Source organism: Felis catus, chromosome E2, assembly GCF_018350175.1.
Source record: "Felis catus isolate Fca126 chromosome E2, F.catus_Fca126_mat1.0, whole genome shotgun sequence".
Lineage (NCBI taxonomy): Eukaryota > Metazoa > Chordata > Mammalia > Carnivora > Felidae > Felis > Felis catus.
Genome location: NC_058382.1, coordinates 36,109,181 through 36,134,403, shown reverse-complemented (window position 1 = coordinate 36,134,403; position 25,223 = coordinate 36,109,181).

Below are 25,223 nucleotides of genomic sequence, written 5' to 3'. Positions count from 1 at the left end.
CCATCATTTCATTTTATTCTACTTCATTGTTTTCATTTTTTCAAATTTTCAAACGTTTTCATTTATTTTTTTCTTTTCTTATCTTTTCCTTTTTTCTCTAATCTATCAAGCTCCTTTCAACAACCAGACCACAACACATCTAGCATCATTTATTTGATTTTTTTGTTGTTTTTAATCTTTTAATTTTAATATTTTTACCTTATTGTTTCCTTTTCTTCCTTCAAAATGATGAAAAAGGAATTTACACCAAAAGAAAGAGCAAGAAAAAATGACAGCCAGGGACTTAATCAACACAGATACAAGCAAGATTTCTGAACCAGAATTTAGAATCACAATAATAAAAATACTAGCTGGGGTTGAAAATCACTAAGGATCCCTTTCTGTGGAGATAAAAGAAGTAAAAACTAGTCAAGATGAAATACAAAATGCTATAATTGAGCTACAATCTTGAAAGAATACCACGGTGGCAAGGATTGATGAGGCAGAGCAGTGAATCAGTGATACACAGGACAACTTATGGAGAATAATGAAGCAGAAAAAAAGAGGGAGACCAAAGCAAAAAAGCACAATTTAAGAATTAGAGAAATCAGTGACTATTAAAAAGGAACAATATCATAATCATAGGGGTCGCAGAAGATGAAGAGAAAGAGAAGGGTTATGTGAACAAATCATAGCAGAAAACTTTCCTAACCTGGGGAAAGACACAGACATCAAAATCTAGAAAGCACAGAAGATTCCCATTAGATTCAATAAAAACTGACCATAAACAAGACATATCATATTCAAACTCACAAAATACTCAGACAAGTAAAGCAGCAAGGGGAAAAAAGTCCCTAACCTACAAGGGAAGACAGATCAGGTTTGCAGCAGACCTATCCACAGAAACTTGGCAGGCCACAAAGGAGTGGCAGGATATATTCAAAGTGCTGAATCAGAAAAATATGCAGCCAAGAATTCTTTATCCACCAAAGCTGTCATTCAAAATAGAAGGAGAGATAAAGAGTTCCCCAGACAAGCAAAAATCAAAGGAGTTTGTGACCACTAAACGAGCCCTGCAAGAAACTTATTTTTTTATATTATTAATGTTTATTTATTTTTGAGAGAGAGACAGAGACAGAGCATGAGTGGGGGAGGAAAAAAGAGGGGGAGAAACAGATTCCAAGCCAAAGCAGGCTCCAGATTCCGAGCCATCAGCCCAGAGCCAGAAGTGGGGCTCAAACTCACAAATCGTGAGATCATGACCTGAACCAAAGTCGGACACTTAACCGACAGAGCGCCCCATAGCCCTGCAAGAAATTCTAAGGTGGACTCTCTGAGGGGAGAAAAGACGGGGAAATAAAAGATCAAAAGCAACAAAGACTAGAAAGGACCAGAAAACACCACCAAAAACTCCAACTCCGCAGGCAACATAATACCAATAAATTCATATCTTTTAGCACTCACTCTAAATGTCATTGGACTAAATGCTGTAATCCAAAGATATAGGGTAACAGAATGGATAAGAAAACAAAATCCATCCATATGCTGTTTACAAGAGACCTCCTTTAGACTTAAAGACACCTTCAGATTAAAGAAAGGAAATGGAGAACCATCTATGATGCTAATAGTTGATAAAAGAAAGCCAGAGTAGTCATACTTATATCAGACAATCTAGACTTTAAAATAAAGATTGTATCAAGAGACAAAGAACGACATTATATCATAATTAAGGAGTCTATCTACCAAGAAGACCTAACAATTGTAAACATTTATGCTCCAAATGTGAGAGCACCCAAATACATAAATCAATTAATCACAAACATAAAGAAACTCATTGATAATAATACCATAATAGTAGGGGACTTCAACACCCCGCTCACAGTGATGGACACATCATCTAAAGAGAAATGAACAAGGAAACAATGGCTTTGAATGACACACTGGACCAGATGGACTTAACAGATGTTCAGAACATTTCATCCTAAAGCAGTGGAATACATATTCTTCTCCAGTGCACATATAACATTCTCCAAAATAGATCACATACTGGGACACAAATCAGCCCTCAGCAGGTACAAAAAGATAGAGATCATACCATACATATTTTCAGACCACAATGCTACGACTCAAAATCAACCACAAGAAAAAATGTGGAAAGATAACAAATACTTGGACTCTAAAAAATATCCTACTAAAGAAGAATGGGCTAACCAAGAAGTTAAAGAGGAAATTAAAAAGTATATGGAAGCCAATGAAAATTATAACAGCACAGTCAAAAACCTCTGGGACACAGCAGAGGTGGTCATAAGAGGGATGTATATAGCAATCCAGGCCTTTCTAAAGAAGGAAGAAAGGTCTCAGATACACAAGCTAACGTTATACCTTCAAGAGCTGGAAAAAATAACAGCAAATAAAACCCAAAACCAGCAGAAGACAGGAAATAATAAAGATTAGAGCAAAAACCAATGCTATGACAACCAAAAAAAAAAAAGAACAGATCAATGAAATCAGAAGCTCGTTCTTTGAAAGAATTAACAAAATTGATAACCCTGTAGCCAGTTTGATCAAAAAGAAAAAGGAAAGGACCCAAACGAATAAAATCAAGAATGAAAGAGGAGAGATCACAATCAACACAGGAGAAATAAAAACAATAATAAGAGAATATTATGAGCAATTATATGCCAATATAATGGGCAATCTGGAAAAAATGGGTAAGTTCCTAGAAACGTTTAAACTACCAAAAGTGAAACAGGAAGAAATGGAAAATGTGTATAGATTCATAACCATTAAAGAAAGAGAATTAGTAATCAAAAATCTCCCCCCCCCAAACACACACACACACACACACACACACACACACACACACGAGTCCAGGACCAGATGGCTTTCCAGGGGAATTCTACCAAACATTTAAGGAACAGTTAACACCTATTCTCTTGAAGCTGTTCCAAAAAATAGAAATGGAAAGAAAATTTCCAAACTCTTTCTATGAAGCCAACATTACCTTGATTCCAAAACCAGACAGAGACCCCACTAAAAAGGAGAACTATAGACCAATTTCCCTGATGAACATGGATGCGAAAATCTTCAACAAGATATTAGCCAACCAGATTCAACAATAAATTAAAAAAATTATTCACCATGACCAAGTGGGATTTATACCTGGGACGCAGGGCTGGTTCAATATCCGCAAAACAATCAATGTGATTCATCACATCAATAAAAGAAAGGACAAGAACCATATGAACCTCTAAATAGATGCAGAGAAAGCATTTGACAAAATACAGCATCCTTTCTTGATAAAAACCCTCAAGAAAGTAGAGATCCTAAAAGTCATTTATGAACGACCCAATGCTAATATCATCCTCAATGGTGAAAAACTGAGAGCTTTCCCCCTAAGGTCAGGAACAAGACAGGGATGTCCACTCTCACCACTGTTGGTCAACACAGTATTGGAAGTCTTATCCTCAGCAATCAGACAACACAAAGAAATAAAATGCATCCGCATTGGCCAGGAGGAGGTCAAACTCACTCTTCGCAGATGACATGATACGCTATGTGAAAAACCCAAAAGATTCCACCAAAAAACTGCTAGAACTGATCCATGAATTCAGCAAAGTCACAGTATATAAAATCAACACACAGAAATCGGTTGCATTCCTATACACCAAGAATGAAGCAACAGAAAGAGAAATCAAAGAATTGATCCCATTTACAATTGCACTAAAACCCATAAAATACCTAGGAAAAAATCTAACCAAAGAGGTGAAAAATCTATACACTGAAAACTATAAAAAGCTTATGAAAGAAATTGAAAAGACACAAAAAAAGGGAAAAAGATTCCATGCTCCTGGATAGGAAGAACAAATATTGTTAAAATGTCTATACTACCCAAAGCAATATACATATTCAATGCAATCCCTATCAAAATAACATGAGCATTCTTCACAGAGCTAGAACAAACAATCCTAAAATTTGTATGGAACCAGAAAAGACCCTCAATAGCCAAAGCAATCTTGAAAAAGAAAACCAAAGCAGGAGGCATCACAATCCCAGACCTCAAGCTATACTACAAAGCTGTAATCATCAAGACAGTATGGTACTGGCACAAAAACAGACACTCAGATCAATGGAACAGAATAGACAACCCAGAAATGGACCCACAAATGTATGGACAGCTAATCTTTGACAAAGTAGGAAAGACTTATCCAATGGAATAAAGACAGTCTCTTCAGCAAGTGGTGCTGGGAAGACTGGACAGAACCTGGACCACTTTTCTTACACCATGCACAAAAATAAATTCAAAATGGATGAAAGACCTAAAACATAAGACAGGAAGCCATTAAGGTCCTCAAGGAGGAAGCAGGCAAAAACCTCTTTGACCTTGGCCACAGCAACTTCTTACTCAACACATCTCTGGAGGCAAGGGAAACAAAAGCAAAAATGAACTACTGGGCCCTCATCAAAATAAAAAGTTTCTGCACAGCAAAGGAAACAATCAACAAAAATAAAAGGCAACTGACAGAATGGCAGAAGATATTTGTATATGACATATCAGATAAAGGGTTAGTATCCAAAATCTATAAGGAACTTATCCAACTCAACACCCAGAAAAACAAATAATCCAGTGAAGAAATGGGCAAAAGACACTAGACACTTCTCCAAAGAAGACATCCAGATGGCCAACCGACACATGAAAAAATGCTCAACCTCACTCATCATCAGGGAAATACAAATCAAAACCACAATGAGATACCACCTCACCTGTCAGAATGGCTAACATTAACAACTCAGGCAACAACAGCTATTGGCGAGGATGCAGAGAAAGAGGATCTCTTTTGCATTGCTGGTGGGAATGCAAACTGGTGCAGCCACTCTGGAAAACACTATGGAGCTTCCTCAAAAAACTAAAAATAGAACCACCCTACAACCCAGCAATTACAGTACTAGATATTTATTCAAGGAATACAGGTATGATGTTTTGAAGGGACACATGCACCTCAATGTTTAAACAGCAGAACTATCAACAATAGCTAACTTATTGGAAGAGCCCAAATGTCTGTCGATGGATGAAAGGATAAAAAAGACGTGGTATATATGGACAATGGAGTATTATTCGGCAATCAAAAAAAAATGAAATCTTCCCATTTGTAACTATGTGGATGGAACTAGAGGGTATTATGCTAAGTGAAATTAGTAAGTCACAGAAAGACAAATATCATATGACTTCACTCGTATGAGGACTTTAAGGTACAAAACAGATGAACATAATGGAAGAGAAACAAAAATAATATAAAAACAGGGAGGAGAAAAAACATAAGAGACTTTTAAAAATGGAGAACAGAGGTTTGCTGGACAGGTTGTAGGAAGGGGATGGGCTAAATGTGTCAGAAGCATTAAAGAATCTACTCCTGAAATCATTGTTGCACCATGTGCTAACTAACTTGGATATAAATTCAAAAATAAATTAATTAAAAAAAAAAGGAAGACAGTGTTAAGACTCTATTGTGTGCTCTGGCTGGAGAGACACAACATCTACCCTTAAGCAATTTGGCTTCTGTTGTGGATAACAATGACCAATCAATGTGAAATAAAGTAAAGAAGACAAGTCTGCATTTGAAATAAATCATCTATCTTCTCTAAACTATAGTTTTACTTTTGGTAAAATGTGCAGCTTCATCTGTCTGTCTTTAAGAGGACCTCCTAAATTTGATATTCTTAATTCTGTGATTCTATGACAGCAATTTATAAAATGGATAGAATAGGGATACAAATCTTCCATAGAAGAAGATTACAGTAATTGTCAGCATTAAAAGCTCAACTAGACCCCAAACTTAGAGATGATTGGCTCATATTTTACTTGTTCTTCTTTTCCTCCTAAACCAGCACCCCAAAACCCATGCTCATTTCTAGCTGACAAAAGTCACAGCTGCAATTTAAGTTCCAACATTCACTGAGTGTATAACTTTTGGAAGAGGTCTCCAAGAACCAGTTTCCTCCTACATAAAGAAGAAGAGTTAATAAAATACTTACATCAAAGCACTGTTGTATGAAGAGAAATAAACCAAAAAAAAGAGCTTTGACTTTTCACTGATAATTTCTCAATAAATATTAGCCTATTATTTTATTCAGTGGCATATCTATATATATTCTTCAATTACAAAATGTGAATAGCATTACCCCATGGCATGTATTTTTCACAATTAAAAGTTGATTTTCATGCTGAGAGATGAAATCCAACATCAATCATAACATGAATAGACACACAATATCCACAACAATAATTACATCAGAGTTTCCCAGATCATTTTTTATAAAACACTAACCTTAAATTCTCCGTGGGCAGCAAAATCAAGCCTGGTCTCAATCTTCAGATTCACAGCACATAGTAACACACTAAGTTCACTGACCAATGGAATCCCAGTACCAAACAAAAGTTTCAGAGACAGAAATATTTCAAAAAGATGGAGTGACAGAGCCCCCACTAGAACCTACCCATAGCTCTGTGGGGAAGACAGCAGTGATAGTGGAAGCTTTTCCACTCAGAATTACTTACATTTTAACAGTGAGACCATAAAGGCATTAACGTACATTAAAAATGTATCTTCACATATTTAGATCCATGACAGGTTATCATCTCAAAATAAAATCTGAAAATTGCCTACTGCCCAAGTATAAATTAATAAGACTGGTGAAAGAATTCCAGAATATCAGAAATATGCACACACTGATTCAACTTGTGAGCTCTTGTGAGTGTGATTTCTCTTAAAACTAATGCAAAGGATAGCAACAGGCCTAATCATAATTTAAAAATACAAAAAAAAAATCACTGATGTCTTTAAGTTAAAAGTGTATTCTGTGGCAATTGTTAAAGCCAGAGTGGAGGATGTTTCATAAATAAGGAGGGCTGGTGGGAGTATAATTAAAACTATTAGTTTAGAGATGAAAGCCACACTTTACATTATCAAATCTTGATTTAGTGGTGAAGTCAGCCTGAGGGCAAAATCCAGGGTCACTTTCCTTCTCAAGAAAGATATTTCTAATGGGAGGGAGGGTAGGGTAGAGATTTATATGGCAGAGTCAAAAAAGAAATTATAAAGCTAACATCATAAAAGAAGAAAACAGAAGGTAGAGAGCCATTGTGGACAATTGAGAAAACAAAACATATTATATTTGTGTTATTAGGTTGAATTTGTTTATGATACATTTCTGGTTGCACATCTTCTTGGATATACTCTGAACTTGTCTTCAAGGAACGTCCAAGAACAGTGAGTACAGATGCCTGGGACAAAGAGATAGCATGGGCAGCATCAAATGCAGTATAAGTTCTTCATGTGCATTGGGAAACTTGCTGAATTATAGGCATTCATCTTCCTCTCCACTGTCTTGCCCCCTTGGAGATACAGAGTTAATATTTATCATCAGCATTCCTTTATAAATTCAATCAGGTTGGAAGTATAAATAAAAGACACATGGTGTATATAAGGAAGAGAATAGCCAACAAAATGAGGCAAGTTTTTTTTTAACTTCCAAAAAATTTGGTAGTTGTCATAAGATAGAATTAAACTGATCCAGTTTGCAAAGAATTTAGATGTAGAAAATAAACACTGGAAACTAATTTGGGGGATGCCTGGGTGGCTCAGTCAGTTGAGCGTCTGGTCAGACTCTTGATTTTGGCTCGGGTCATGATCTCACGGTTCCTGAGTTCGAGCCGGCATTGGGCTCTGCACCAACAGGACCAAGCCTGCTTGGAATTCTCTCTCTCCTCTTTCTGCCCCTCCCCCGCATGCTTTCTCTCTCTCTCTCTCTCTCTCTCTCTCTCTCTCTCTCTCTCTCTCTCTCTTTCTCTCTCTCAAAATAAACAAAAACGTTTTAAAAATTAACTTGGGACTTCAGTTTCAGGCAATAAAGCATATTAGGTATGCCAAGAACAATCCCACTGTATGATAGCTAAAGGTGCTGAATAACATACTTCTAAAACTCTTCTGGCTAAATACAGCAAAATCCTCAGAATCCAAAAACAAAACAGTAGTTGGAATCCAGAGGGGTGAGGCAAGGTTTTAATAACCATATCAAGAGCACAAGACACAAGGTCCCAAATCCACATAGCATAGACAAAGATCATAAATCTCCCACATTGTACTGAATCTCCATGGTGGCAAACCTTCTGTGAAACTGTAAACTAGAAGAAAATATATCATCCCCACAAGGAGAAATGGTAGGAAAATCATCTTAAACCTAACTTTAAAATAGAGAAGAAAAGGAAATCTCCTGTGAGGATGCATAGTCACTCACTGGCCATCATTTGCCTTCAGACCCAAATTCAAGTCAAGAATTTAATTTAAATGATTTAGGTTGACAGTGCTCCCAGGCATCTGGAAGAAGGAAACTCAAATGATCTCTGAGTGTATACACCACCAATCTAGGACTCAGGAGGCACCTACAGATAAAGTTCCAAGGAATAGAAGCTCATAATGAAAATAATAAAACAAGGTAGATACAAAGATCCAGAAATAACAGTTACATGGAGAATATATTTAAGAAGCAAAAATTAGAAACTGAAAATATGATATAATAAAAAGAGACAATCAAGCCGAAAAAAGAATAAAAAGATATATATGATATATATACATATTTGTACATATACACTATAAGTATGTGAGAGAGAGAGAGATTTAGACAGAAAATCTAAAAGGCAGAAAGGACACACACAGGGAAAAATCCATTCAGTGGAAGACAGAATTATGGAAAACAAGCAGAATAAAACACAGAGACAAAGAGATGGAACATATAAAAGAAAATCTGGGACAGGTAAGACAGAATGAGAAGTTGTCATATAAATGCCTATTCCAAATTCTAGAAGTCGAAACTAAAGATAATATGAGAAACGATATTCAGAGACAATGGTTGAGAATTTCCCCAAACTGGCCAAAGACAAAGAACCTCAGATCTTAGAAGAATATTTATCTTAGAAAATAAATAACGTAAAATCCACTCCTAACTAGAGAAAAAAAAAAGACAGTTGATTTTTTTTGGGGGGGGGTGATTTTATTTTTAAATTTTCCAAGATGGGGCTTGAGTCCACAACCCCAAGATCAACAGTTACATACTCTACCAACTGAGCCAGCCAGGTGTCCCTAGGCAGCTGATTTATAAAAACAGTATTTGATTAAGTCACTTGGGGGCACCTGGGTGTCTCAGTTGGATAAGTGTACCAGCTCAGGTCATGATCTCACAGTTCATGCATTCGAGCCCCACATTGGGATTTGTGCTGACAGCACAGAGCCTGCTTGGGATCCTCTGTGTCCCATTCTCTGCCCCTCCCTGGTCATACTCTCTCAATAAACAAACAAACAAACAAACAAACAAACATTCTTAAAACAAGTCACTTGCAGCAGCAACATATACAGGCATACCTTATTTTACTGCACTTCATTGCACTTCTCAGGTACTGTGTTCTTTACAAATTGAAGATTTGTAACGACACTGCATCAAGCAAGCCTATCAGCGCCACTTTTATTTTTTTTTTAATTTTTTCTAATGTTTATTAATTTTTGAGAGACAGAGAGAGACAGAGTACCAGCAGGGGAAGGGCAGAGAAAGAGGGAGACACAGAAGCTGAAGCAGGCTCCAGTCTCTGAGCTGTCAGCACAGAGCCTGAGGACGTGGGGCTCAAACTCATGAACCGTGAGATCATGACCTGAGCTTATGTTGGACATTTAACCAACTGAGTCACTCAGGCATCCCTATTGGTGCCATATGTCAAACACCATTTGCTTACTTCATGTGTCTGTGTCACATTTTGGTAATTCTCCAAATATTTCAAACTTTTCATTATTATTATATTTGTTACAGTGATCTGTCATCAGTGATCTTTGATGTTACTATTGCACTTATTTTGGGGCACCATAAGCTGCATCCATATAAGATGGTAAACTTAATTGATAAATATATATATTTAAACTACAATTTTTTATCTTTTGATCTATCACCCATTTTCCCTACCTCCTTGACCCTGGTAATTATTTTTCTACTCTCTGCTTATATATATTTAGCTTTTTTATGTTACACATATAATTGGGATCATGCAGTTTTATTCTGTGTGTTATTTCAGTTAGCAGAATGTCCTCCACATTGTTGCAAGTAGCAGAATCTCCTTTTCTAAGCTATATAATATTCCTGTGTGTGTGTGTGTGTGTGTGTGTATCACGATTTCTTTATCTATTCATTATATGACAGTGTTCCCTATTTCTAGTAATGATTTTTGTCTTAATTTTATTTTCTTTTATACAGCAAGCCAAGCATTTTTTAATGTGTATTTATTTGTTTTGAGAGAGAGAGAGAGAGAGCGAGCAGGGGAGGTACAGAGAAAGGGAGAAAGATAGAAACGCTAGCAGGCTCTGTGTCATCAGCACAGAGCTCAATGCAGGGCTTGAACCCACAAACCATGAGATCATGACCTGAGCCAAAACCAAGAGTCAGACACTTAACCAACTGAGCCACCAGGTGCCCTAAGCCAAGCATTTTTAATTAATACTTTTCTGTTATGTTATTTTGTTATTTATTTTATTTTAATGCTTTCCCCTCTCCTATTCTTTTTCTTTCAATCTTTATATTTTGTGATGATGATGATATATATGTATATATGTCTAGAGATCCAAAGTATAGCATGATGACTATCATTAATAGTACCATATTAAATTACCAAATACCAGAAATATGCTAAAAGTAAATTTTAGGTACTCTCATCACAAAAAAAAAATATGGTAACTATGTGAGGAAATGATATATTAATTAGCTTGACTGTAAGTATTTCACTATATATGTGTAATCAAATTATCATGTTGTACAACATAAATATATACACTATTTAAAAAGGAACATTGTTGTAATATGATTAATATTTGTGATTGTGCATACCTAATGAAATAGTTCAATTAAGTAGTTTTCTTTTCAACGATTTTTATTTATTTTTGGGACAGAGAGAGACAGAGCATGAACAGGGGAGGGGCAGAGAGAGAGGGAGACACAGAATTGTAAACAGGCTCCAGACTCCAAGCCATCAGCCCAGAGCCCGACGCGGGGCTCGAACTCACGGACCGCGAGATTGTGACCTGGCTGAAGTCGGACGCTCAACCGACTGTGCCACCCAGGCGCCCCGAATTAAGTAGTTTTAAATCACACACAAAAAATTTGAAAAATCAACATTATGATGAAAACAATACTCATATCATTTAATAAATGATAACTTGCCTGGACAAGAAAATCAATAAGCCTTTTGAGATATAAATAATAAAAAGCTCATAGAGTAGATGTAATTGGCATATTTAGAATATTGTAGACAATTTCAGAATGTATATTCAATCCAAACAGATATGACATACTTGTTTTAGAATGTTCATTGGCAAAATCTCAACAAATTTCAAAAGAGCAGTTTTACATAGACCTTCTCTTTATACAACAAAAGTAATAAATTGGAAGCTAAAAGCAAGAAGATAATATATGTACATAGAGATATATAGAAATATACATATTTTTATGTGTATGTATATATGCATGGGAAAACTGAAAACCTTTGAGAATTTAAAAACACATTTCTAGATCCCTAATAGGTATAATAAAAATAATAACAGATGAGCAAATAAAGTATTTGAAAGTTGTGGGGATACACGTAAATTGACACTAAAAAAGAACACTTAGATGAGCTAAAGTACTTGTTAGACAGAAGACTGAAAATTAAAGTTCCAAATTAAAAATTTAGAAAAACAGAAAACAGATTGAACCCAAATAAAAAATAATTTAAAGTAATATGAATAGAAATTAATTAAATATATATTAAAAGTTACAACAAAACAAAATTAGTTTATTTGAAGAAACAAACCTATCATGACCAATGAAGAAAAATGTGAGAAAGCTCACATAAAGAACATTAACAACATTAAAAGGAATAATAAGCTGGTCTCCTAATGCAAGAGACTTAAAAGCATACTATGATGGGGCACCTAGGTAGCTCAGTCGGTTGAGCGTTTAACTCTTGAATTTGGTTCAGGTTATGATCCCAGAGTCACGGGATCAAGCCCCACAATGGGCTACTTGCAGAGCATGGATCCTGCTTAAGATTCTCATGCGTGCACCCTCTGCCCCTGTCCCTTGCTTGTGTGCACTCTCTCTCTCTCAAAAAGAAAGAAAGAAAGAAAGAAAGAAAGAAAGAAAGAAAGAAAGAAAGAAAGAAAGAAAGAAAGACAAAAACAAAAAAACAAAGAAATCCCACATTTTTAAAAAGAATACTATGAATGACTGTATATTAACAAATTTGAAAACTCAGATTTAAATATATAAATATGGGCTCAATATAAACAGAAAATCAGGACATTATCCTATAAAGATTGCAGAAATCAAGTCAGTAGTACATATATGTCAATAAAGAAAACAACAGACGTAGACATTTCACAAGTTATTTCTACCAACATTTAAGAAATAGATTACTGTAATCACACATATATAATCTCAGAAAATAAGGGTAAAAAGAAAAAAAAACATTTTAAAAGGCTTATCTACTCATTCATTTAAAATCTCTTAACCAAAACATCAATATCTGACAGACAGTATGAGAAATGAGAACTATAAGCCAATTTCACTCATTAATAGTAAAACAAAGATCTTAAATATTAGCAAATTGAACATAGCAAAGTAAAATTCATATATAACAATTATACATTCAGACCACACTGAAGTTCTAGAAGTGTGGTTTAACATTAGAAAGTAGATTTATGTAATTCCCCATATTAACTTAGGAGATTTTAAAAACAGGATTATCTTGATAGATAAAAACCTAAACTGGCTGTTCATAAAGTCATCCCAGGCTAAAGTTCGACCTTCTCTTGATGCTAAAATAAATGTGTATATTCCTACAATCGAATAAATTTTAAACTGCTCTTTCTTTCACTAGAAATAAGAGAAGTCTAGGTCTTCCAGAACCCCCCCCCCTAATTTTTCTGTATTCATAATTACATGGATCATCAAGCATTCTCACCCAAACACCAGATGCATTAAGATAACTCCCTACTCCCCTATTCAAAAAAGGTAAACTTCAAAGGTTCAATATCTTCTACATAACACAATGAACTTAAATTGACACAGATGGAGAGACAGCATATTCCAGGTTGAATGCAAACAAAGTCAGGATGAGCCACTCCCGTTTCTGTGCCTTCCCTCACTGTGCAGACTCTGCCCATAATATCCTCTCCGATGTTTTCACCTATAGTTCTACAACTCTTCCTTAAGACTTAATGCCAAGTAAGCTGGATAGATAGAATCATGTCTTGGGAATTTAGAGAAAATGCTGATAATTTTCAGCTGGATTGATCAAGGAACATTCATGTTGGAGCTAGACTATATCTTACCTTCTCTTTTAGTTCATGGTATATTTAAGGTATACCTTAAATATATTCTCCCCACGGTATTCTCCCCATGGTATATTCTCCCCACCGTAACTGGGAGATATTCAGAGTATAAAGACCATCTTTTTCATCTTTGCATTAACTGTACCAACTTATGTAGTGTCTTAATCATAACAGTGATTATTTGATTTGTTGTTGATAGTCTTTGATTTTTTGACAAAACCACATTAAAACAGCAATTAGCACTACTTAATCTTTTATATTTCAAGGCTGCTTCTTGAGCAACAAAGTAAAATAGGAGAGCATAAACACAGATTGTGATGTTCTGAAGGAAGGGGAGGAGTACACATGGAACTTTTCCCATGGCTTAGTCCACTGTGATTATCAAGAATCTTGACTTATTGTTGTTAGGAAATAAATAACTCCCTGAAGGGTGTTGTCTGAGTGTAGGTGTGGGTATGTGTGTATGTTTATTCCTGAAGGTCTCTAATTGGAAACTATTTAAGTGATGCCCCATTCAAAAATGGACACTGATAAAGGATATTATACATATTTACATACAATGAACTTTAAAATGAAGACAATGGGGTCTCATAAAACTTTACAATTCAGCTCAAGATAAAGTCACTTTTTATACAGTATTGTTCTTTGTTTTTTCACTTATTCCATATGCAGACCTTGTGTATTAGAGTTAAGAGCACAGTCTCTTGAATCAGAAGGACTTGGATTTAAGACATGGTTATTTCCTAGTCATGTAGCATTCTTCTAATTACTAACCCCTCTGTATACAGTGACCTCATCTAAGAAATGGGGAGATTGTGAGAATGAAAGGAGATGATGTGTGTGATGCATTTAGTACAGTACTTGCCTCGTTCATTTCACTTGATCTCCTTCTTTCTCTCCTGCCCATCCCTACCCCCACCCCCACCCCTCCTCCTCCCTCTTCTTTTCCTCCCCCTCCTCCTTTTCTCTTTCTTTCACCTTTTCAACCTTCCTTTTTTTCCTTCTACTTTTGGTTCTCATTTAAATTTTTATTGTTATAATTATGTTGTTGTTTTATAATCTGAATCTTTTATGGCTTCCTACAGAAAGTTTTGCTCCACAAGAAAGTGCTTTGCACAAAGCTAATTGAGCTCAGTGATTCCAGAGATCTTGTTCTTTCCAAATTTAGAGCTCCTTGCCTGTGTCCTGCTTGGCATAACCGAGTTCTTTTGGGCTATGGAGTGGCACTGTAGTTCTTGTTTGGTCTCTAAGGTCTTTTGTTGTTTGGGAAAGGAAGGTAAAAAGTGCCCATTGTGTAGAACATTATTGATAATGTCATTGCATTCTCACCACTAGAGAGAGAGAGAGAAATGATTCATTATTTTATGCCTTAGTCAATGGATTCTATAAGTTTTCTAAAACTACTAAGGCTTTTTGTTAATTCTACGTGTTGTCACTTATTAGCTATACAACATCACTTAGGTTACTTCACTCTCTGAGCCACAATTTCCTCATCTTAAAAAAAGAAGGGGCGCCTGGGTGGCGCAGTCGGTTAAGCATCCGACTTCAGCCAGGTCACGATCTCGCGGTCCGTGAGTTCGAGCCCCGCGTCGGGCTCTGGGCTGATGGCTCAGAGCCTGGAGCCTGTTTCCGATTCTGTGTCTCCCTCTCTCTCTGCCCCTCTGCCGTTCATGCTCTGTCTCTCTCTGTCCCAAAAATAAATAAACGTTGAAAAAAAAAATTAAAAAAAAAAAAGGGGGTGTGTATGTATGTACCTAAAACTAATATTACACTGTATGTTAACTAACTGGATTTTAAATAAAAACTTAATAAATAGGGGCATCTAGGTGACTCAATCAGTTAAGTGTCTGACTCTTGATTTCAGCTCAGGTAATGATCTCACGGTTCATGAGATTAAGCCCCATGGCAGGCTCTGCACTGACAGTGAGGACCCTGCTTGGGATTCTCTCTCTCCCTCTGTCTCTGCCCCTCCCCCACACCACTCTCTTTCCCAAAATAAATAAATAAATAACTTAAAAAACAATAAAAAAAATCAACCAATATATACATAAGTACATACATAGATAAACAAAAAAGGATAACAAATAGTTATTACTTTAGAAGGCTATAAAAAAGATCAAGTAAAAAGTGTTTCAGACAGTGTCTGGCACATAATAAGCACTCAATAAATGCTAATTGTTAATATATTAAAGTAACCAGAGATAACACGGTAAGTTAAAATTAGATTTGAATTAGAATATGAGGGTGTATGAAAAAAATTAAAAATTAAAAATTAAGAAAAAAGGGGAGGCGCCTGGGTGGCTCAGTCAGTTGGGCATCCGACTTCCACCCAGGTCATGATCTCACAGCTTGTGAGTTCGAGTCCCGCGTCGGGCTCTGTGCTGACAGTTTGGAGCCTGGAGCCTGCTTCAGATTCTGTGTCTCCCTCTCTCTCTGCCTCTAACCCACTCGCATTCTGTCTCTGTCTCTCTCAAAAATGTACATTAAAAAAATTTTTAAAGAATATGACGGTGTATGGAATGTATTATAGAAGACAGTCCAAGTAAACCAATTTTTGCTTTGAGAAGCAAACCCCCAGCTCTCCAGACAGCTTCACCCACGTAGAAAGGCTCAGTCCTTTAAGATGTTAGGTAAAGGACATTTTACATTTCATTTCACATGCATGATAGAAGTTAGTGTACTATTTTGGAGTACATGGTTCTCTTCTTCCAGACACCCTCCTTATCAAGCCCCTGCATAGTTTTGAAGCTTCTTTATGCCTAAATATTCTTTCGATCCATTAGCAGCCATCTTCATCTCCTAAAAAACATAGTCCTGATTATGTATTGGACAGTAGAGCCAATAGCATTCTCTGTGCAATACATTTTTTGTTTACATTTTTCAAAACTTATGACTTAGCTTCTAATGGATATTTTTAGAAAAATCTTTGACCTAGTAAATTCAGAAAAGGAATGAAAATCCTACCAGTCTAAAGCCTAAAGAAGGCATCTTGGATATGGCCTTTTTTTCATGCCACCAGGAAGTCCCATCATCTCTACTATTACTCTGAACAGATTTCTCTCCATCTCCATGCTACCACTCTAATTTACATTCTCTCACGAGACCACCGCAATAGCCCCTATTTCCATCACGTTCCTTGTAGAGGGCTATCATTAAAGGGCACATCAGATTTTTTTACAACCTTACAGAAAATCCTTCAGTAACTTTTGAAAAAGTAAACCTCACCTGTCTGCCCTCACCACCTGCTGATCACCACGGTGGCCTTGCTGTTCCTTGAATTTGTCAAGCTCATTCCTGTTGTAGGGCCTTTGCACCAGCTGTTTGCTCTAGGGTACTCTTCTGTCTAGATAAGTACACGATTGGCTCTTTCTGATCCTGCCGGCCACAATCAAAACCATGACCTTCTCCGAGAGAACTTCCCTGGCTACCACATCAGCGTAGCCCTCCCTCATTCTTTTCATTTTCTACCACACGATGATCATCATCCACTTGACAAACATTTATCCAGGGTCTACCACATGCTAACAAAACAGACAAAACCACTGCCTCCCTGAGAAGGACATTATAGTGAAATACTTACACTTATTTGAAATGAACTTGTACACTTAGTTAATTGTCTCCTTCCCCCAGATTGAAGAGACCTTGAGACCAAGAATTTTATATGTTGATTTCATCTTTCTTAGTTCTAAGTAAGCACTATGGATAAAAGTAGACAGCCCATAAATAGGATTCAATTCATGAATTACGCCACATCTTTGGCATTCTAAGTCAGCCTCATTTTGATTGCAACATGAGTCTATATAGGAAAATTCAAAAGAAAAAATAATTATAGAACAAAAATTAATAGGCAACTCCTTAAATCACTGACATTCTCTATTAATATAATCACATGTAAAGCATTTTTAAAGGATATTTGAATGTAGTTTCTAAAGAAAATTTATTCTATCAATTAAGGACACTTGAAAGCAAAAGCTAATAGGATGTTGTGAAGTCTGGGGTTGTGAAGGCCACTTAAAGAAAATATTTTTTTTATGGGCTTATAACTCTTCAGAGCTAGTTCTGGCTGAAGCAGCTCTCAGAAGCACTTTTTCTTTCCCATAAGTCAGAGAGTGATGCTTCTTTGTCAAGGAGAGTACCAAAAGGGCATTTTTGTCCCCCCCTGAATTTGATGGGAAGTTAACACAGATTGATGACAGGTCATCGGAAAATGCTTGTCTCTTTTATTTTCAATTTTGCTGAGTGGAAATTGCCCATATTTTGTCTGTTTGGCTTATGCTCCATGTCTTTTTGAGTATCTGACACTATTCTCAAACAGTTAATGTCCAAAAACTGGAGCAATTTTGTCATTTTTCAAGACTTAACAATGTAAATGTTCTACCAGTGTCAATTCTAAAGATATTGTCACAAATTAGTTCAGTATACCTAGCAAAAATCAATTATGCCAGGGAATGATTATATAGTGATAATTTATGGCTTTTCCTGGAATTTTTGTTTGTATACATACCATCACATTTCAAATATTTATACCAAAAAAAATATAACTCTTATCATAACCACAAAGGTATGTGGCTTATAACTAAGAAAAGAATTATGTAATTTATATGAAACTCTTCCTTAGTCTTTTTATTTGTCATCATTTTGAGTGCTATCATTTTTGAAAAAAATTATGGACATGATACTTATTTGTTCCTTAAAGAGAGATTTGCAAATAAATGAAACACCTAGTCAGTGTTGTTTCTTCTTCTGTCTTAAATTTTAGAAAGCGGCAATCTAGAAGAAACGTTGAGATCTTATTTCAAATTCAGTCTTTACCTAAAATTCTAGAATTTTGCTATCATCAAAATTCTATTATTTTGTGGCTGATAAATGACATTCCAACAGATTTATGAGGGAAAGATTTAATTCTGACTACAGAACATATCTGAGATTGAAATCATGTGTACATGTGTGTGCATATACACTCCCCCTTTAGCCGATAAGTCAAGAGCCCTGGCCACTGATCCCTTCTTGAATGCAAACCTTGCATAATTCTGACAAGGTCTCAACCACATCTGTATCTAGATTTTCTCATCAGTGTAATAAAGGAAACAAACTTAAGATACAACCCCCAAATTATGCCAGGGAGTCTCACTCCCATCATACTTCATGGATGCTTGGGTAGGAAAAATTTCTGAAATATACAGACATAATATATTCAGCTATTCAGTCCTGGTCAGAAGGCAAGGAAAACAGGCTCTTTCATGCACCCACTACAATCTTCAAGGAAAGAAAATTTACAATACATAGAAACACACTAGTCTCTATACCTCTTGACATGGGATTACAGATAACCCTAGATTCCTATGGTTCTATTATGATGTAAAATGCTTATTACCAACCATATTAATAATGTTAACAAATAACTGAAAACACATTTTAAAAACCACCAGTAGAAAATTCATCCAGTAAAAATTACCAATTCAAACTACCAAGATCCTACTCAAAACTATCAAGAAAATGGAGGAGAAAATTTAATCAACCAAATCTATATTAGATGTGGAAAACTGAACATGCAAGAATAGCCAGAAAGATTCTGAGAAAGGGGAGTAATGGAGGAAGATTTGCCTTATTATATATCAAAGTATATCAGAAAGATATGGGCACTAAAACTGTTGACTTTGGCATAAGAGATTCTGGATACAGAGTTGAAAACCCAAGGGGATATGTCAAATGATAAACGTGCATTCATGCAATGGGGTATCAATGAATATTTCAATAAATAATGTGGAGAAAACTATGTAACAATTTAGGGCTAATGTTCTGTATTTCTATCTCTTGCACCCCCATGTAAACTTTAGATAAAATTACATAAAATACTGTTACTGGAAGAAAACATGTCACTGAAAATAACTATTAAGCAGGAAAGAGTTTCTAAACAAGACACAAAGCCTAGAGGCCACAAAGAAAAGTACTGATAACTTGACTATCTTTTAAAAATGTAAAATAAGTAAATAAATAAATTGGAAATAAACAAGTTGTTTCTAATATATATGATAATTCTTTTTTTTTCAACTTTTTTTTTTATTTTTTTTATTTTTGGGACAGAGAGAGACAGAGCATGAACGGCGGAGGGGCAGAGAGAGAGGGAGACACAGAATCCGAAACAGGCTCCAGGCTCCGAGCCATCAGCCCAGAGCCCGACGCGGGGCTCAAACTCACGGACCGCGAGATCGTGACCTGGCTGAAGTCGGACGTTTAACCGACTGCGCCACCCAGGCGCCACTATATGATAATTCTAACTGTAATGTCCATAAAACATGAATAAGTAACAAACATCAAGAAAAAATACATCAGAGCATTCTGGACAATAAGAGTGAAAAGTTCCCTTGAAAAAATGTAATAAAACACATAAAAGGAAATCTAAATTGTTCCCAATGAGGTTGACTTTGTAGATTTGATTTTGAGAACCACATAAGTAGTTAAAAATATTTTTGAAAATTCAAAATGAAAATAAAAGCAAGCTTTTAAAAATAAAAGCAAAATTAAACAAATGTCCTTGTGTGTTGATTTGGTGTTTAGACCACTCAGAAAGGAATTCCTATATTCTTAAAATAGACTCTACCCCTGAAAAACATGGAGCTAGGATTCAAACCCAGTATAACAGGGCTAAGCCCTTTGCTTTCACCATCAAGGTTGTCTGTACAGACCTCAAGAACCCACAGGTCATCCCCTACACACAGGAGCCTGGAGGCTACTATTCACAGAAAGCCACCAACCTGTTCACCATCTGCTTTACTGATATTCGTTATTCTTTCTCATTCTTGCTTCACACAGGGCCAAGCTCCCGCAGCAGCACAAGCTACAATTGGGATTCCTGTACACCCAGAGCCATCCGAAAAAATGTGTAGCACTGAATCATTCAATCCAGACATCAATGCTGACAGACTTAATACATGTTTTGCACAGACTCTCTGTAAACTGCCATACCAGAACCTCTGCAAGGTAGGATAATATAAGTAATTTAACCCCCCCGGGCTCACTTTCCACATATGTGCAATACAGATAAAAATAATTTGGACTGGTTTCAAATTCCAATATTCTCATGTACCAGTTATGTGTCATTAGGTAAGTTACTTCCTTCTCTGAACCTCACACCTAACAAGTGAAAGAATACATGCCACAAGTGCAGCTGCAAAAACACATGCCAAGATTTGTGTGAGGTTAGTGATTATTTGTCATCATATATTTATTTGATTTCTTTTTGTTTTGTTTTAGACTTACCTGTTTTAGGTTATACATTATTTTTAAAGGTATACAATGTGATGATTTAATATACATGTACATTATGAAATGATTATAATTATCAAGTTAATTAACAGCTTACATAGTTATTTGTGTGTGTGGGGGGGGAATACTTAGGATCTATTCTCTTAGCAAATATAAACAATACAATATTATTAATGATAAACACTATCTTGTACATTAGATCCCCAGAACTTATTCATCTTCTAACTGGAATTTTGTGCCAGTGACCAACATCTCCCCATTTGCCCCACCCTGTAGCCCCTGACAACCACCATTGGCTTTATGACTTCAACTTTTAGATTTTACATATAAGAGATACCATATAATATTTGTCCTTCTGTGTCTGATGTATTTCACTCAGCATAATTAATGAAATTCTTATATTCATATATATTGTCACGAATGTTGCCAATTCCAAATGAATTTTGAGACTGTTTCCTCTACAGCTGTGAAAAATGTTATTGGAATTTTGATAGGGATTGTGTTGAATCTGTTGATCATTTTGAATAGTGTAGTCATTTTAACAATATTAATTCCTCCAATCCATGAGCATGGAATATCTTCACACTTATTTTCATCTCCTTCAATCTTTGCCATCATTGTCTTGCAGTTTTAGTGTAAAGACTATAAAGGGGGTGGGGAGTTGAGATGGTAGCATAGTAGGAGGACCCTAGGCCCCTCTTGTCCCTTGAACACAACTAGATAACTATCAAATTGCTCTGAACACCCAAGAAATCAACCTGAGGACTGACAGAACAAACTGCACAAATAGAGGGAGAGAAGAGGTCACATCAATGAAGGTAGAAGGTATAGAAATATGGTTTGGGGGAGAGATAGATCATGGGTATGGTGGAGGGGAGGGAGCCCAGGTCACAGAGAAAGGTGAGAGAAAGGGGAGCACACAAGAAAATGCACAAGGAGAATACTTTCCCAAAGCCATTGGCTGGGAAAACAAGAAGGGCTGATTTTCATGGGTTTTTGCAACCAGTGGGGCTTGAGGGTTGGAGTTTTAAAGGTTACTGGGCTTGGCTGGGACAGAACCCTGAGGATACTGCCCTGCTCCTAGAGAGAAGACAGGCAAAAATCCCCTGGGGCAGACAGAAAGATCTGAGGAGCCCTTAAGGCACTCAGTGGGGAGATTTTTCACTGCTCTTGGAGTCCATCTGTGAGAGGTACATTAACAAAGATGCTTTCTGGGACAAAAGAATTTGGGCATGCCATTTCCTTCTCCTGCCCCTCTGCAGAGGCACGGAGTAACCTGCTAAGGGCAACTCAGCCCCAACATTAGCTGCCTAGCCTGCCTGCTACAAGTCCCCTATACTTGCATTCTGACACGACTGCCCTTTTCTGTAAAAACTTCATCCAACCCCAGTGTGGTGGGACCCTCTCCCAGAAGACAAGCACAGGCCCCCGCCACAGCATGTCCCTAAAGTGCAGAGTTTTAAAAGTCAGCAATCTTGCCTGGGATGGAGCCTGGAATGCACAGAGCTGCTTCTAGAGAGAAGGCAGAAAACAATCACCTGCCTAGAAGACCAACAGAAATTCCTTCTCATACAACATCTCCTGACCAGAGAATTCTTCAGGGATTGAGTTCCAGTGGAACAAGCATTAGGTTTCATCTAGTAAGCAGACCCAAGCACACCTAGTTAAAACGTGACACACTCTGGCCAAACTCTAAATACTGCCCACTGCAGGCAAATACATTCTCTGCACACTGGCCTGAAGGACAGAGCAGCCAAAACACAGCAGCAGAAGGGTGCCTGGGTGGTTCAGTGGGTTAAGCATCCAACTCATGATTTCAGCTTAGGTCATTATCTCATGGTTCATGGGTTGGAGCCCTTCACCGGACTCCATGCTGAAAGCCCTCTCTCTCTGTCTCTGTCCCTCTCTCTCTCTGTCCCTCTCCCCTCTCTCAAAACAAACAAATAAATAAAAACACAGCAGCAGAGTGCACACAGCACACACCAGAGACACTCCCTGAAGCACCAGGCCCTGGACACTACATGACCTCTTCCACCTACAGCAATTACTCTCAGGAACAGGAAACATAACAGGCTTTTCTAACACCCAGAAGAAGACAGAGACTTAGACAAAATGCTGAGACAGAGGAATTTATCTGAAATGAAACAACAAGATAAGGTCACAGCCACAGCATGGTATTGGCACAAAAACAGACACATAGACCAATGGAATAGAATAGAAACCCCAGAACTAGACCCACAAACGTATGGCCAACTCATCTTTGACAAAGCAGGAAAGAACATCCAATGGAAAAAAGACAGTCTCTTTAACAAATGGTGCTGGGAGAACTGGACAGCAACATGCAGATGGTTGAAACTAGACCACTTTCTCACACCATTCACAAAAATAAACTCAAAATGGATAAAGGACCTGAATGTGAGACAGGAAACCATCAAAACCCTAGAGGAGAAAGCAGGAAAAGACCTCTCTGACCTCAGCCGTAGCAATCTCTTACTTGACACATCCCCAAAGGCAAGGGAATTACAAGCAAAAATGAACTATTGGGACCTCATGAAGATAAAAAGCTTCTGCACAGCAAAGGAAACAACCAACAAAACTAAAGGGCAACCAACGGAATGGGAAAAGATATTTGCAAATGGCATATCAGACAAAGGGCTAGTATCCAAAATCTATAAAGAACTCACCAAACTCCACACCCGAAAAACAAATAACCCAGTGAAGAAATGGGCAGAAAACATGAATAGACACTTCTCTAAAGAAGACATCCGGATGGCCAACAGGCACATGAAAAGATGCTCAACGTCGCTCCTTATCAGGGAAATACAAATCAAAACCACACTCAGATATCACCTCACGCCAGTCAGAGTGGCCAAAATGAACAAATCAGGAGACTATAGATGCTGGAGAGGATGTGGAGAAACAGGAACCCTCTTGCACTGTTGGTGGTGCAGCCACTCTGGAAAACAGTGTGGAGGTTCCTCAGAAAATTAAAAATAGACCTACCCTATGACCCAGCAATAGCGCTGCTAGGAATTTACCCAAGGGATACAGGAGGGCTGATGCATAGGGGCACTTGTACCCCAATGTTTATAGCAGCACTCTCAACAATAGCCAAATTATGGAAAGAGCCTAAATGTCCATCAACTGATGAATGGATAAAGAAATTGTGGTTTATATACACAATGGAGTACTACGTGGCAATGAGAAAGAATGAAATATGGCCCTTTGTAGCAACGTGGATGGAACTGGAGAGTGTGATGCTAAGTGAAATAAGCCATACAGAGAAAGACAGATACCAAATGTTTTCACTCTTATATGGATCCTAAGAAACTTAACAGAAACCCATGGGGGAGGGGAAGGAAAAAAAAAGAGTTTAGAGTGGGAGAGAGCCAAAGCATAAGAGACTCTTAAAAACTGAGAACAAACTGAGGGTTGATGGGGGGTGGGAGGTAGGGGAGGGTAGGTGATGGGTATTGAGGAGGGCACCTTTTGGGATGAGCACTGGGTGTTGTATGGAAACCGATTTGACAATAAATTTCATATATTGAAAAAAAAGATAAGGTCACAGCCAGATATCTAAGTGAAATAGATATAAAGTAACATGCATAGTGGAGAATTTAAAGCAACAATCATAAGGGTACTCACTGGACTTGAGAGAAGAATACAAACTTCAGGGAGGCCCATACCACAGCAATGAAAGAGTTAAAAAACCATTAGTTAGAAGAGAAATATACAATGACTAAGATACAAAACAGAGTAGATGCAATGAATGCAAGTATGGAAGAAGCAGAGGAACAAATTCGTGGCCTAGAAGGCAAAATAAGGGAAAATAATTATGCTGAACAAAAGAGAAAGAATATGCAACATGAGAGTACAGATAGGAAACTCTATGACTCCATCAAATGTAATAACCTTTAATTATTACTATTATTACAGGAGTCATAGAAGAACAGAGAGAAAAGGGGGAAGAAACTTTTTTTGAGGAAATAATAGCTGAAAACTTCCTGTACTTGGGGAAGGAAACAGACATCCAAGGCACAGATAATTCCCATTAAAATCAACAAAAGCAGGCCAAGACATATTGTAATTAAATGTGTAAAATATAGTGATAAAGGAAAATTCTAAAAACAGAAAGACAGAAGTCCTTAACTTACAAGGGAAGACCATAAGGTTACTTGCAGATCTCTCAACAGAAACTTGGCAAGCCAGAAGGCAGTGGCATGATATATTCAATGTGCTGAATGGAAAAGATCTACAGTCAAGAATATTCTATCCAGCAAGTCTATCACTCAGGATGGAAGGAGATATAAAGTTTCCCAGAAAACAAGAACTACAGGAGTTTGTGACCAATAAAACATCCTGGCAAGAAATATTCAAGGGGACTCTTTGAGTGGAAAGACCAAAAATGACAAAGGCAAGAAAGGAACAGAGAAAATCTCCAGAAAAAAAAAAATGACAAAGCAAGTAATAAAATGGCATTAAATACATATCTATCAATAATTATTCTGGAAGCAAATGGACTAATTGCTCCAATCAAAGGGCATAGGATGTCAGAATGAGTAAAAAGACAAGACC